The 14,663-nt window shown below is 43.6% G+C and overlaps 1 long non-coding RNA gene across 1 annotated transcript in view; it reads right to left on the bottom strand.

Moving 5' to 3' along the window:
• LOC122464127 overlaps positions 1-14,340 on the bottom strand; it is a 49,893-nt gene extending 35,553 nt beyond the window's left edge. Inside the window, exon 1 of the long non-coding RNA XR_006288033.1 lies at positions 14,184-14,340. This is a non-coding gene — a long non-coding RNA (uncharacterized LOC122464127). The remainder of the gene's footprint in view (positions 1-14,183) is intronic.
• Positions 14,341-14,663: the final 323 nt, after the last annotated feature.

The raw sequence follows: 14,663 nt of genomic DNA, 5'->3' as shown, positions 1-14,663 counted from the left end.
AGGAGACCCATACGGATCTGACCGCCAAAGACAGTTGGTGGCTGGAGTGGGGGGACAGGGTCTACTTTAGCCATTCCACAATTCGGCAGGCTGGAGTGGTGACCCTGTTCTCCCCCGACGTACGGCCTGAGGTGCTAGGGGTCGCTGAGGACGTGTTGGGTCGCCTGCTGCATCTCCGGGTCCGTATAGAGGGGCTCGTGGTTAACCTCATTAACGTCTATGCCCTGACATCGGGCCCAGAGCGGCTGCAATTCTATCAGGAGGCGTCCGCCTTCCTCGGCACCTTAGATTCTCATGAGTGCCTGGTCCTGGGAGGGGATTTTAATACCACCCTCGAGGAGCGAGACTGCTCGGGGACCGAGCAGAGGCCGGCCGCCACAGACACCCTCCAGGAGATAGTTGAACATCACTCCCTAGTGGACATCTGGCGTGACCACCACCTGGATGACACTTCCACGTTCACCTTTGTCCGGGTGGAAGCCAATCGGTTGAGCCACTCCCGGTTGGACCGCATTTATTAATCACGCTTCCATCTCTCACGAGCCCACTCCTCCAGCATTAGGCTGGCCCCATTTTCTGACCATCACCTAGCCACCGTGATAGCCTCCCTCTGTGCGGAGAGGCCGGGGCCGGCCTATTGGCATTTTAACAACAGCCTATTGGAGGATGAAGGCTTCGTGACATCCTTCTGGGAATTCTGGCTGGTCTGGCGAGGGCAGCGGCGTGCCTTTCCCTCGGCGAGGTGATGGTGGGACCTGGGGAAGGTGCGCGCCCAGCTTTTCTGCCACGACTACACCCGGGGCACCAGCCAACGGAGAAATGCGGCGATAGAGCAGTTGGAACGGGAGGTCTTAGAGCTGGAGAGGCATTTGGCCGCCAGCCCCGAAGACCCGCTCCTCTGCGGAGTGTGCCGGGAGAAGCGGGAGGAGCTCCAGGCCCTCGAGGACCATTGGGCCCAGGACGCCTTTGTTCGATCCCGCATCCGCCTCCTTCGGGAGATGGATCACGGCTCCTGCTTCTTCTGTGCCCTGGGGAAAACGAGGGGGGCCAAGAAACACGTCATCTGCCTCCTGGCAGAAGACAGCACCCCCCTCACGGAACCGGCAGAGATGTGCGGGAGGGCCCGAGCCTTCTACGCAAGTCTTTTCTCCCCAGATCCGACAGACCCTAGCGCTTGCAGAGTGCTTTGGGAGGAGCTCCCTACGGTCAGCGCAAGCGACCGAGACCGGCTAGAGTTGCCTCTCACTCTGGCCGAGTTCTCAGAAGCCCTCCGTCGTATGCCCACTAATAAGTCTCCAGGTATGGACGGGCTGACCGTGGAGTTCTACCACGTGTTTTGGGACATCCTCGGCCCAGACCTAGTCACCGTCTGGGCCGAGTCTCTGCAGAGCATGGTCCTCCCTCTTTTGTGCAGGCGAGCTGTGCTTGCCTTATTGCCGAAGAAGGGGGACCTCCGCGATTTACGAAATTGGCGTCCCATCTCGCTCCTCAGCACAGACTACAAAATCGTAGTGAAAGCAATCTCGCTGCAGTTAGGGTCTGTGCTGGCGGACGTGATCCACCCAGACCAGACCTACACCATCCCGGACCGCAGTAACTTTGATAACCTATTTATGGTTCGGGATCTTTTGGAACTCGGGCGTAGAGACGGTCTGTCTTTCGCCCTCCTGTCCCTAGATCAGGAGAAGGCGTTCGATAGGGTGGACCACGGGTACCTCCTGAGCACTCTGCAGGCGTTTGGCTTCGGATCCCAGTTTGTGGGTTTTCTCCGGGTGCTGTATGCTTCCGCAGAGTGTCTGGTTAAGCTCAACTGGACCCTGACCGAACCGGTCAGCTTCGGGCGAGGAGTACGGCAGGGGTGCCCCCTCTCGGGCCAGCTGTACGCTCTGGCGATCGAGCCCTTCCTCTCTCTCCTCCGCAGGAGGTTGACAGGGTTGGTGCTGCGGGAGCCGGAGCTGCGGCTGGTCCTGTCGGCATACGCTGATGACGTGGTCCTTGTGATCCAGGACCCCAGTGACTTGGCGCAGGTGGAGGCTTGCCAGGCCATCTATTCAGCAGCCTCCTCCGCCCGGGTCAACTGGGTCAAGAGCTCTGGCTTGACGGTAGGAGACTGGCGGCAGGCGAGCTCCCTCCCACCTGCGCTTCAGACCATCCGGTGGAGCGCGGGTCCGCTGCTCTACGTTGGCGTTTACCTTTCTGCCACACATCCCTCTCTGCTGGAGAACTGGTAAAATTTAGAAGACGGGGTGATAGAGCGGCTCCGGAAATGGACGGGATTACTCTGATGTCTCTCCCTCCGAGGGAGAGCACTGGTGCTTAATCAACTAGTCCTGTCCATGCTCTGGTACCGGCTCAACACCCTGGTCCCAGCCGCAGGTTTCCTGACCAACCTCTGGACATCGATTCTGGGGTTCTTTTGGTCAGGAACACACTGGGACCCTGTAAGGGTTCTTCATCTACCCCTGAAGGAAGGAGGACAGGGCCTGAAGTGTCTACACACTCAGGTCCGTGTCTTCCACCTCCAGGCCCTACAGAGGCTCCTCTGTGGTGCAGGAAGTTTGGCGTGGAGCACACTGGTGCATGCCATCCTGTGCCGCATCCAAGGGCTCCGATATGACCAGCAGCTCTTTTATCTCTGTCCGGGAGGTCTTCTGCGAGACCTCTCCGGGCTGCCGATCTTCTACAGGACCTCCTCCGGACTTGGAAACTGTTTTTAATGACCAGGTTCGTGGCAGCCACTGAGGGGGTAGATCTCCTCGCGGAGCCCTGCTACACAACCCCCAGCTCCGTGTGCAGGTGGCGGAGTCCCGCTCGGTGCGCCAGAGCTTGATCCTGGCAGAAGTCACGAGAGTCGGAGACCTCCTGGACTACGACCGGAGAGACTGGCTGGATCCCCTGATGCTCACCCGGCGCATGGGGCTCTCCAGACTTTGTACCCCCGGGCACGTACTTCAGGAGGTGAAGACCACTTTGCCGCCCGCTGCTCGAGCTTACCTCGACCGGGTCCTGCTCGAGGCACGCCCCGCCAACCCTATACACCAGGCCCGCCAGACCTTTTAATTGGACCCCTGCCCCGCAGACCCAATCGACCCCCTCACCCCTTCACTGCGAGCCGGCTGCATGAACTGCAGCCGGTACGCTTCCAAACCGCTCCAAGGAAACATCTATACATGCTCATGCCCCACACCCTTCACGCCCTCACCCTAGTGTCCCGTCCCGATACAAAGTGGCGAGACCTTCTGCCACCTTTGGAGGGTGAGCAGCCCCGGTGGGCCAGCCTATATTCCACCTTGGTTCCAAGGCCCGTAGGGGACATCAGTTGGCAGCTCCTTCACGGAGCTGTGAGCACGGGCACGTACTTGTAGTGGTTCACCCCCGTCCCAGATACTTGTCCCTTTTGTGGTGTGAGGGAAACCCTGGTGCACGTATATTTGGAGTGCGCCAGGCTGCAGCCCCTGTTCCAGCTCCTCACAAATCTCCTATTATGTTTTTCGCTGCATATTTCCCCTCACCTTTTTATTTATGCACTCCCCATCCGTGGTCTCACAAAGTCGCGGGATCTCCTAGTTAACCTCCTCCTGGCCCTGGCTAAAACAGCCATCTATAAAAACCAGAGAGAGGAGGTTGGCCGATGGAGTTTCCTGTGACTGTGGGGCTGTTTTCCGATCCTCGGTCCGTTCACGTATCCGGGCGGAGTTCCTCTGGGCGGCGTCCACCGACTCCCTTGATGCTTTTGAGGAGCGGTGGGCGCTGTCCGAGGTTCTCTGCTTGGTGTCCCCATCCGGGTCCCTTTGTCTGACCCTTTGATTGGGGGAGAGAGTAAGGGACCCCAGCCCCAGCCATTGCTGCTGCGGACACCACCACCTTAGAGGGGTCCTTGCATATGTGGGTGCACATGCCTCCCCCCCCCCCCAGATTGTCCACCCCACAGCCTGCCCCTCTTGTTGGGTGCTTTCAGAGGAGGGAATTGTTGGTGACACTGGGCGTGGCGCCAGGTAACTCGGCAGGGTGGTAGACCACAAGAGTCGAGGAAGCCCCCCGCTCTGGGCCCAGGCAAGCTTGAACACTTCCCTCCCCTGAAGCTAATAAGAAAACAATTGTGATTGGTTGCTGTGTTACACATTGCATATGCTGCTGTTTTTACTTTGTAAGTGTGTTATGCAAATAAAAACATCTTTTGCTTCAAAAAAAATTACTCTCCTGTAGCCATCTGGCACAGTCACATTTGGAAGAAAGCATGTCCCTTATTGAATTGCTAACACCACTTCTGGCAATAACCTAGATTCTGAGTTGAGCGTGGAGATCTTATATCATTGGGAGTTTTACTACTGACTTCAATGGAAGCAGAATCAGGATTTACTGTGCAGGTCGTATCCTTCTTAGTTTCTTAGTATGGCAGCTTATTGTGGTAGAGCTTCAGTCCACAAACTGTCTTTCACGTTAAATTGACTATAGTCAGAATAAATTTGCAAAATGAGGATAATGGCTTTACAAAAAAAAAGTAGAAAAAAGCAAAAGTGAATGAAAACCATGTGGAAAGCTATTGACACCTAACTTTCTCTCTACCTCCCTACAAAGGCCCTCTCCGTGCCTTTACTTCTGTCCACGAATTGCCATCATGGAGTTAGAGACTAGACCAAATACTTATTAATTGTAACCCATGAAATTTGGGGAATCCATTGTGGAGTACTATGCTATTTTCAATTTGCACAGTTACCAGGTTGAATATAAACCACAAAATCCTTTCATTTTGGGCAGTAAGAAGGTATTCCTCTATCATAGCTAGTCTTGATGTACAAAGCTGGCAGTGACTGGAATGGCTACAAAGTGATTAATAGCTACCCAACAGCTGTTTGCTCAGCTTACATAGATTGTGATTTAAGATTTCTGAATATACTGTACATACCGATATGTGAACCTCTTAGCTGTTATGTTACCACTGTATCAACCACACAGATGGCAATAAGAATTTCTAAGTTTACTGTCAACAGAAATAAGAAAATATACAGGTTTAGAGGTAGGACATCCTATATATATCCTCCATCAATATCCTGACCTGGAAAAAATGATATTTCAGTCTCTTTCGCATCTTAAACTGCTAGCAAGGGTGCCGATTAGTGACAATTTTCATTGTCTTTGTATAATGGACTTGTGTTCACTGGGAACTGGGCTGAGACTATGAAATTAATTTTATGCAGAGAAATTAACCATGAGATGGTAACAACTTTTGTTCACTAATGAATTGGCTGGCTTTGAATCAGAGAGCTAGAGATGGAAGGCTTTGGATTCCATTTACAGTAGGCTGAAATATCAAGACCCTCATACTAACATTTGATGGTGGGGTAAGGAGAGTGTGCAGAATTTAGGCTTTAAATGAAGTGAGGAAAAGCACTTGTTCATTTCGATCCCAGATCTTTTCAACCTAATGTAGGGCAAAATGGTATTTTAAGGTGACTACTGTGAATGCTCTGTCTACCTTCTAGGATAGAAAGTGAAATCAATGGCTTCTGCAAATCACAGTTGGAAAAAAGTCAATCACTAACAACTTGCTAAGCATTAAACATGCATCAAGCACATAGTATTTTGCACTGTTCAACGGCTAGAAAGAACTGTGTGGCTAATGCTTTCCACCCAAAGTGAAGTGAGTGCCTTTTAGAATTTACTAAACAAGTACTTTGCACAAATTTGTGAGGTGTGCAACAGCACAAAGACCGACGCAGATGAATATTTACCCATTTTACAGCGTTTGTTATTTTGGGAGCAGGGTCTCCAAATCATTCTATAATTGTTTTCTTTTATGGCAGGACTAAACAGCTGCAACTTTTTTTTTAACTGTTCAATTTGTTGTCAAATGCTTTGAAAACTCAAGTCCAGTCACATGGATTAAAATAAAACCAAATCTTTCAATATCCACTTCATTTAGAAGATTCTTGTTTATTTCCAGTGTATGAGCAGACTTCTGATAAATAACTTTCTCCAGCAATGTCATACCTTTGTAACTCTTGAGTAGCGAGCTGTCATAACGCATTTGCCACGACAAAATTACCTGATACCATACTTAACTACATCTTTCCTGATTAGGTGCTTCTTCAGAGTCAGCCTTCTTATGGGTTGCTCAAAGTTTTTGTTCTGACAAGAATGTTCAAATTGTTTTTAATATGATTGGGAACCAAGGCGAAGTACTATAACTCTCTCTTAGAAGAGGGATTAGTATAGCAATTTGTTCAGCTGAAACATAATGAACTGCATTTTTAGCAGCTGAAACTTATAAAACTACTGTTCCTTGAAAAATGTCTTGTGAAGCAAGGGAGACAGACAGTTTCCTCTGGTTTTCATTAGGGATGAGTGAACACCTACATGGTTGAGTGATTCGGTTCAGATAAGCATCCAAATGTTCAGATGGAGGTTCAAACCTTGTCTGAACCACGTGTCTGCAAAAACCAGGCTGAAACCAAAGAGAGAAACCTTCTCTCAGAAGTTTATGGAACCTTGCTTCTTAGGGTCAGGCCAGATATATAGCAGGAATTGCCTTTCTTGATAGATTTTTAGTTTTAGAGTTGTATTCTTCTTCAAGGAAAATAAAGTCATTCAAACATTTTCTAACCTCTTAAAAAGATTCAGTTCAGATTCAGTTTGAGTCCTGGACAAAAGTTCAGGGTTTTTTTCCTCTGTGTGTTTTGTGTTTTCTTTTGGGGTTTTTTGTTTGTTTGTTTGTTTTTTGTTTTTTGTTTTTTTTTGGTAGCTTTCTGAACTGGTTCACCCATATTTAATCTTTGTAATCTTTTAAGAGGTCACATAACATAGCTTGTTGCAAATCAAACAAAAATATCAAAAATTGAGAGGAGACTGAAATGAAACTTCCAAAAGGCATTTACTAGATAGATCTGGCTTATGGAATATTGTAAAATTAGCCTTTGACAATAAACAGGAGATTTGTGATTAATATAAAAACTTAAGCAATCTTGAGAATGAGTGAGCTATTTTGTCCTTTGAGATTAGCCCATTTTAAACATGTAGCTTCATTTTTTCCAGAGCCAGAAAATCCTTTTTGAATGACCCTCTTGCTTTCTTTTCATATACCTACCCATAAACCTCCTTTCAGAAATCTGTTTGTTGAAGAAAATGAAGTGCTTCTTTTTATGGGCTCAGAGAGTATTGGTGGGTGAGGGGGGAAGGTTGTGTATGAAGGTTCCTTTTTCTGAATGCTCTCTGTTCCTACTTTCCATGTCTAACAAAAAGAATTAACTAAGGCTTCATTATCCATAGTAGTTGATATTTTGTGTACAAGATAGTACACTTCAATTATAGCTTAAATGCCATTTTTCTTAACTTATACGGGTTAAAGTTCTTTAGTCCATCATTATAACCTCTTTGCTTTAATGCCAAGATCAATAAGGCTGACCTTCTCTGCACTGTTTTTATAAATGCCAAAATCTTTTTTTTTTTTTGGCTGAAGAATAATACTTGAAACTAGATGGGCAGACAATACCAAGCTTCAAATATCTAGGTTCCAGAATCCAGAGAAATGGGGAAATGGAAGACAAAATTAGAACGAAGCTAATGAATGCCTGGCTCAAAAGGAGAGATCAATGGTGTAGTATGTGACAAAGATACTAGTAAGATTAAAATGGAAAGTCTATAAAACTGGTCCATCCAGTTTTGAAGTATGATGCTGAATGTTGGGCAACAAAGAAGAAACACAAGCAAATGAACTGATCAACAAAAATGCGAAAGTTGAGATGGATGATGGCATAAGCAAGAAATACCAGATGATTACTGTGTATGTTAGAGACATGCTCAAAGTAACACTCATAAATGAAAAAACGAGGGAGTGCAGGCTCAGCTGGCATGGGCATGTAAAGCATAGTCCTGACATCCATGTGGGTAAGAGTCCAAAATAGAAAGGAAGAAGAGAGTCCAACCCAAGAAGAAGTGGCAGGATGTCATGTAGGAAGACATGTTAGTATGTGGAGTGATAGATTATATGACATTGAACAAAGCACTTTGGAGGAAGAGTACTTGGCACAGCAGATCTAATTTGATGAGATTAATGCAAGGAAGAAGAATATCCCTCCCCCAGTGCACTGACTAGAAGTGAGAGCCCTTTAAATGGAATCAGACTGGCACATTGTTTAATGTCAGCACGACTTCCTTCGATTTGTATTAGTCTGCTCTTGCAGTGTGTCTGAATACTGTCCTTGTTTTTCATACATTTTGTTTGTTTGCTTTGTAGACATTTGAGGTGTTTGAAAACAGCCCAACTTTAAAAAAAAAATGCAGCCACGGTATTGCCATTATGGTCCTTTCCATTTTGTGTTTCCCATTTTTTAAAATTAGACTTTTAAACTTGCCATTAGGTATACATTTTCCAATACTGTGTGTGAGATAAATGCACAAATCCTAGTCACTATTTTCATCTTTGCAACTCCTTTAAGATATATAGAATATATCCTCCCTGAAAGTGATAAACAGGACTTTGCCTAAAACAGACAATTGTAATCCAGTAGAATTTATATTGCCAGGTACCCTTTATCTAATCCATTTAGGTCATTAGTAAGCAACCTTTAACATAATGTCATCTCCATATGTTCTCTGCTAAAACATCAATATTAGAGTACAGATAATCCAGAGCAATTGTGGCAGGATTGTGTAAGGAGATTTTTTTTTTATTTTTCTTTTTTTTGTAGGTATTACTAGTCACATTGGCTCTGGCACATGTACCTTTCTCAATGCATGTTGTGTGCAGAGTCATGGGTGGCTTTATATGCTACACCCCTCCCACTTGAAGTTTGTGGGCTACCAGGACTGCTCTTACTTGTGCCAATGAATAGTGTCTTCCATGGAGTCACTCCATAGGTCAAGTTTGCTAAAGCAGATCATACTCCAGCCCTGATCTCAGCATACCCCTATGCCTAAAATAGGGGGGGAATCCTCAGTTGCTGTTTTGGGGCTGCTTTTAGTTCCCTTTGCACCACTACAGAGTGGCAGAGCTAATAGGCCTGTAGGTATATGTGTGATGCCTTTTCAAGCCAATAGGTAAAAGCGAAAGTGACCCCACCAATGACCCATTGCTGCCCCCGCCACTCCCAGCTCTACCACTGCTCAAAACCTAGCTTATTAGGGGCTGAAGATTTGGCCCTACATTATGACTGATGTGTAGTTTCCTAACATATTAAATACATAAGATACTATGCATCAAATACAAACTACTTTTCTAAGACAACATCAAGATAATTTTTTTTCCTGATTCTTTGACCACATTTGTCCCCTTCTTAAGTAACTGTACCAGCTTCCCATTATTTTCCACATAAAGTTACAAACTTCTCCCTCTCACATTCGCAGAGGCCAAATCTCTAATCTCGCCGCCTACCTCTTATGCTCAGAAAAGCTCCTTCCTGCTTTTGGGCCCTAGCTCTGGGCCCTAGCAAGTCTAACGCTGGCCCTGCTTGGCAGCCCCCCAGGGGGCCCCTTGACCCTGGTTGAGAACTGCTGTTCTAAGGCACCTGAGTAATTTAGGAACTCAAGTCCCGCTAACGTCATTGGATTACAGTAGCATAAGTGAGAACAATCAAACCTGAGGTGGGATATGCATGCACTATGCAAAGACAGCCAGAGAAGGAACTGATTATCTTCTCATGAAACCAGACAGAAGGCCTGACCCAGGTTGGAGAAGCTGCTTAGCTTGCCACCCGGATTCACACAGGCTGAGGTGTAAAGTGGAGGGGGAATCTGTGAGGGAGATATTAGAGGGAAGTGTTTTGTTTACTGATGTATGGAGACAATAGAGTTAAGGACCTTCAGTATTACCACTCCCAAGAATTTAAAAATCATAAGGTCACCCTCCCCTCCCCCCCGCCAAAAAATGAAAATTTTTTTTAATGTTTTGTTTTTTTATTTTCCTTCTGGTTTTTGAGCTGTAGAGTTCTCATTTTCAAACTTCTCTGCAATCATGAGGACTAGAAACATCTTTTTATTTTTGTTTTTAAAAGCACCTGAGATTCTTACAATCATTTGATTTCAGGAACTGGGGCTCTAAGAAAAACATCAAATATCATGAGACTTGCGATTAAAGCACAAGAATTGGTAATACTATAGCTCCAGTGTCTGATCCTGAAAGAGACTGACTTTTTCTAACTGAGAATGGTGCTTGAAAGAGTTGAAAGAGATAGCAACAAGGAGGCTTCCCTAGTCAGGCTTGATTTGGGGACCTGGAGACTCTGGGAATTGGACTGCTTTGTGTCTGCTACAAAGTAGAACTTCATGTTAGAAATTCTCAGGTAAGACTGTTCATTTTCCTTTCATTCTCATTTCCTCTCATTAAAATGAGCCTGCCTAGGTTTGACAGTGGCATCAGTAGAAAAATGGGTTAAACAAAGCTTTGGTTTCTATCCTTGTGAACTAGCCAGAATAGCTGAGTTCTGTCCTGGAAGATTGGCTCATTGAAGAGGTGCTCTTTGACACATCCTTTATTTTTGGATGAGACATCCCAGCCCAGGTCACCTTTGTACCAGGCCCAAGAGGTGTAAAACGTACCTGGGCCTAAAACTCCGCACAGTCTCACCTTGGTAGCTCAGAATTTCTATAGTAAAGTCAGATAATAATATTTGGACTAGGGCTGTCGATTAATCTCAGTTAATTTTTTTGAGTTAATCGCATGAATTAACTGCGATTAACCACACCATTAAACAATACAATGCCAATTGAAATTTATTAAATATTTTTGGATGTTTTTCTACATTTTCAAATATATCGATTTCAATTAAAACACAGAATACAAAGTGTACAATGCTCACTTTATATTAGTATTTTTTATTACAAATACTTGCACTGTAAAAATGAAAATAGTATTTTTAATTCACCTTATACAAGTACTGTAGTGCAATCTCTTTATCATGAAAGTGCAATTTACAAATGTAGGGTTTTTTGTAACATAACTGCACTCAAAACCAAAACAATGTAAAACTTTAAAGGCTGCAAGTACACTCAGTCCTACTTCTTGTTCAGCCAATCGCTAAGAGAAAAAAGTTTGTTTACATTTACGGGAGATAATATTGACCACTTTTGTAATTACAATGTCACCTGAAATTGAGAACAGGCATTTGCATAGCACTGTTGTAGCTGGTGTGGCAAGATATTTATGTGCCAGATGTGCTAAAGATTCATATGCCTCTTCATGCTTCGGCCATCATTCCAGAGGACATGCTTCCATAATGATGAGGAGAATAATAATAATGTGTTAATTAAATTTGTGTCTGAACTCATTGGGGGAGAACTGAATTTATCCGGCTGTTTTACACACATTCTGCCATATATTTCATGTTATAGCAGGCTCAGATGATGATTCTGCACATGTTGTTTGTTTTAAGAACACTTTCACTGCAAATTTGACAAAATTTAAAGATGATATCAGTGTGAAATTTCTAAAGATTAAGAATCTGAAGTGCCTTCCAAAATCTTAGAGGGACGAGGTAGGGAGCATGCTTTCAGAAGTCTGAAAAAGAGCAACACTGTGATGCAGAAACTACAGAACCCAAACCACCAAGAAAGAAAATCAACTTTCTGCTGGTGGCATCAGACTCAGATGATGAAAATGAACATGCGTCGGTTTGCACTGCTTTGGATTGTTATCAAGCAGAACCAGTCATCAGCACGGACACATGTCCTCTGGAATGGTGGTTGAAGCATGAAGGGACATATGAATCTTTTGCGCATCTGGCATACAAATAACTTGCAACGCCGGCTACAACAGTGCCATGCAAACACCTGTTCTCACTTTCATGTGACGTAAATAAGAAGCGGGCAGCAGCATCTCCCGCAAATGTAAACAAACTTGTTTGTCTGAGTAATTGGCTGAACCAGAAGTAGGATTGATTAGACTTGTAGGCTCTAAAGTTTTATGTTGTTTTATTTTTGAATACGGGGGGGTTTGTACATAATTCTACATTTGTAAGTTCAACTTTCATGATAAAGAGATTACAACACAGTAATTGTATGAGGTGAATTGAAAAATACTATTTCTTTTGTTTTTTACAGTGCAAATATTTGTAATAAAAAATAAATATAAAGTGAGCACTGTGCACTTTGCATTCTGTGTGGTAATTGAAATCAATATATTTGAAAATGTAGAAAACATCAAAAATATTTAAATAAATGGTATTCTGTTATTGTTTAATCACATGATGAATCAAAATTATCTTTTTTTAAATCTCTGGACAGTCCTAATTTGGATTTCTCCAATGGGCCTGAATGGTGTCAGGTCTATTTCTCAGCTTCCCCAGATCCTTAATATTCCTATGTTTCAAACACCTAATTCTGTGTCAGGTAACCCTTTCCCAATTCTCTAAAGGTCTCTCAGGCTACATTGACATGCAAGTATGAACTACTAGAATTTTAACCAATTATCTTTTGTATTATGTGATTGCCAATGAGGTTTTTTCAAGCCCAGTATTTCTATGTTGGGTTATTGCTACTTCCTTTCTGACACAATAATCAGGAGTATACAATAGTTAATGAAAGGCATACATCTTCCATTCCATACATAAATCCATTATTTACCAATTATTTCTAAGGAATCCTTTCTTCTCTTGAGAGACAAAACTTGCAATTAGAAGCTTGTATGCTATTTTTGAGAGATTTAGGCAAGCATTGCCCTACATCTGAGGGCATCTCTGCATTTCTTAATTGTTAATGTAATCACAGCATGACATTATCCAAAATTCTAACTTAACGGCTGATTTATTATATATCAAATAAAACTAGTCAGAGTTTTAATGGTAATTTTAATGGTTTTAAACTTGATAAACCTCTTTACTGTTAAATATGATTTTCTGTTGGACAATAAATTCCTCTGTATCTGGTGGGTGATGTCATTGGTTCACACTGTGAGGACTTGTATAGAACATAAAGAAGGATTTCCCATTTCATATAGGACCAGAGTCTAATAACCTTGCTCACACAGAGTAGCATCTTACTCCACACATAGTAACATTCATTTCAGTGGGTATGCTTGTAGAGGAAATTGGTGCATAGGTGGGGTAAATGAGATAGTATAGGCTTTCTGGTACATAGTGGAGGGAAGATGAGGAACAATGTGTCAGGAGTATAGAGTGACTAGGATGAAGTATGTTGGTTAGTTGATCATAGTGAAAAGCTGAAGTGAGATAGAGTCAAGTGCCACCTTTAACTATGGTTAGTCTCTGGTCTGTACTTTTACTCATATTGGAAATATACATGAGGTGTGATAGGGCCTTACACATCTTTCCTGCCTATTGGTTGAGGTTTGGTGGGAATCCAGGAGCAAAGCTCAGATTGGTTAGGGGAACTTTAACTGAAAATTTGATCACATTAAGCTTCTTGTAGCTATGCAGTCCTCCCTTACTTCCTAAATTCTTAGTGTTTGTTTTTTTATCTTAAGATAGCATTCTGGGGTAAATCTGCTGCTTAAAGAAAGGAGTATTCTTATGGAAAAAGTATTCTTATGGACTGCTCTGTGAACATATTGAATACAGTGCTCAATATAGCTTGACATTTTGTCCAGGATTATGCTACACTTAGTAGTAAAAAAAAAAAAAAAAAAAAACTTGTTTTGTTGTCCTTACCTGGCAGTTAATGCATGACTAGTATTTATTAGTACCAGTGATTATAGCAATTGTTATATGAATACCTGTGAGACAAGTGCTGCTTGACTACTTCTGATTAGGGCTTTATAGCCTTTTGAACAGATGACTAGTAAATGCATAGCTTTTTATCTCAGCACACGGTCACCAATCTAACAAAGAAATTGTTGGCTAATGTTATGTAACTGAAGCAAAGGGACTTCAAGTCTAAACCAAAGCAATCAGAACAAACTTAACTTCTTCAAAAAAGTCAAGTGCATCAAACTAACAACTCCGGGAAAAGACTAGTGCAATAAATCTTAAAGTGAGATAGGGGAAAAATAAGGTGTGGGGGTGGAGGGAAACAACATCCCCCCTCCCCAATCTAGGTGTTAGTTCATGACTCCTCCTCACAACATATAAGAGATTTTCTAGATGCTAATAAAGTTCAGCAAAACTTCAGAGTTATGCCTCTGCCATTAGTCTTTGCAGTAAACCCAGTATTGCCGATCTTCTTGATATAATTTAAAATGTTTGATTCTAGTTGCTCTAACATCCAACTACGGGAGAAATTGTAGAATCACTTACTGGATGCATGTATGGCTCCGTCCCTGAGTGAATCCTAACTGAAGTTGGGTGGATGTTGCTTCTGACTCGTTCACCTCATGACCCCTGTTAATCTCCCACTGCAACTACTCAGGAGAAAGAGACCAAATCTGACAATACACACTGAGATCACAATAGAAGACAGACAACAATGTTAACATAAAGAGCCTCTTTCAGGGCCTCAGCCAAAGATGACACTTAAATCATCAGTTTTCAGCATGACGGAATTCTCTGCAGAGAAAGCGGACATTCTATATGGCATGAAAATAGACATTGTGTGCTTGCAAGACACCTAAAGAGACAAGAGCACCAAACATCGCTGGCATGCATATTTCTGCAAACATCAAAAGTAACATATGGTAACAAAATACTTATGTGACAAGACTGGTGAAAAAACTGCTGCGAAACACCATGCTACAATGGAATTTTTCACCGTTGAACTTAAACAGCAGTAGTTTCTGT

This window comes from Chelonia mydas, chromosome 1 (genome assembly GCF_015237465.2).
Source record: "Chelonia mydas isolate rCheMyd1 chromosome 1, rCheMyd1.pri.v2, whole genome shotgun sequence".
In the NCBI taxonomy this organism is placed as follows: domain Eukaryota; kingdom Metazoa; phylum Chordata; order Testudines; family Cheloniidae; genus Chelonia; species Chelonia mydas.
Note: the sequence above shows the minus strand (reverse complement) of the source record. Positions and strands in the feature narration are given on the sequence as shown.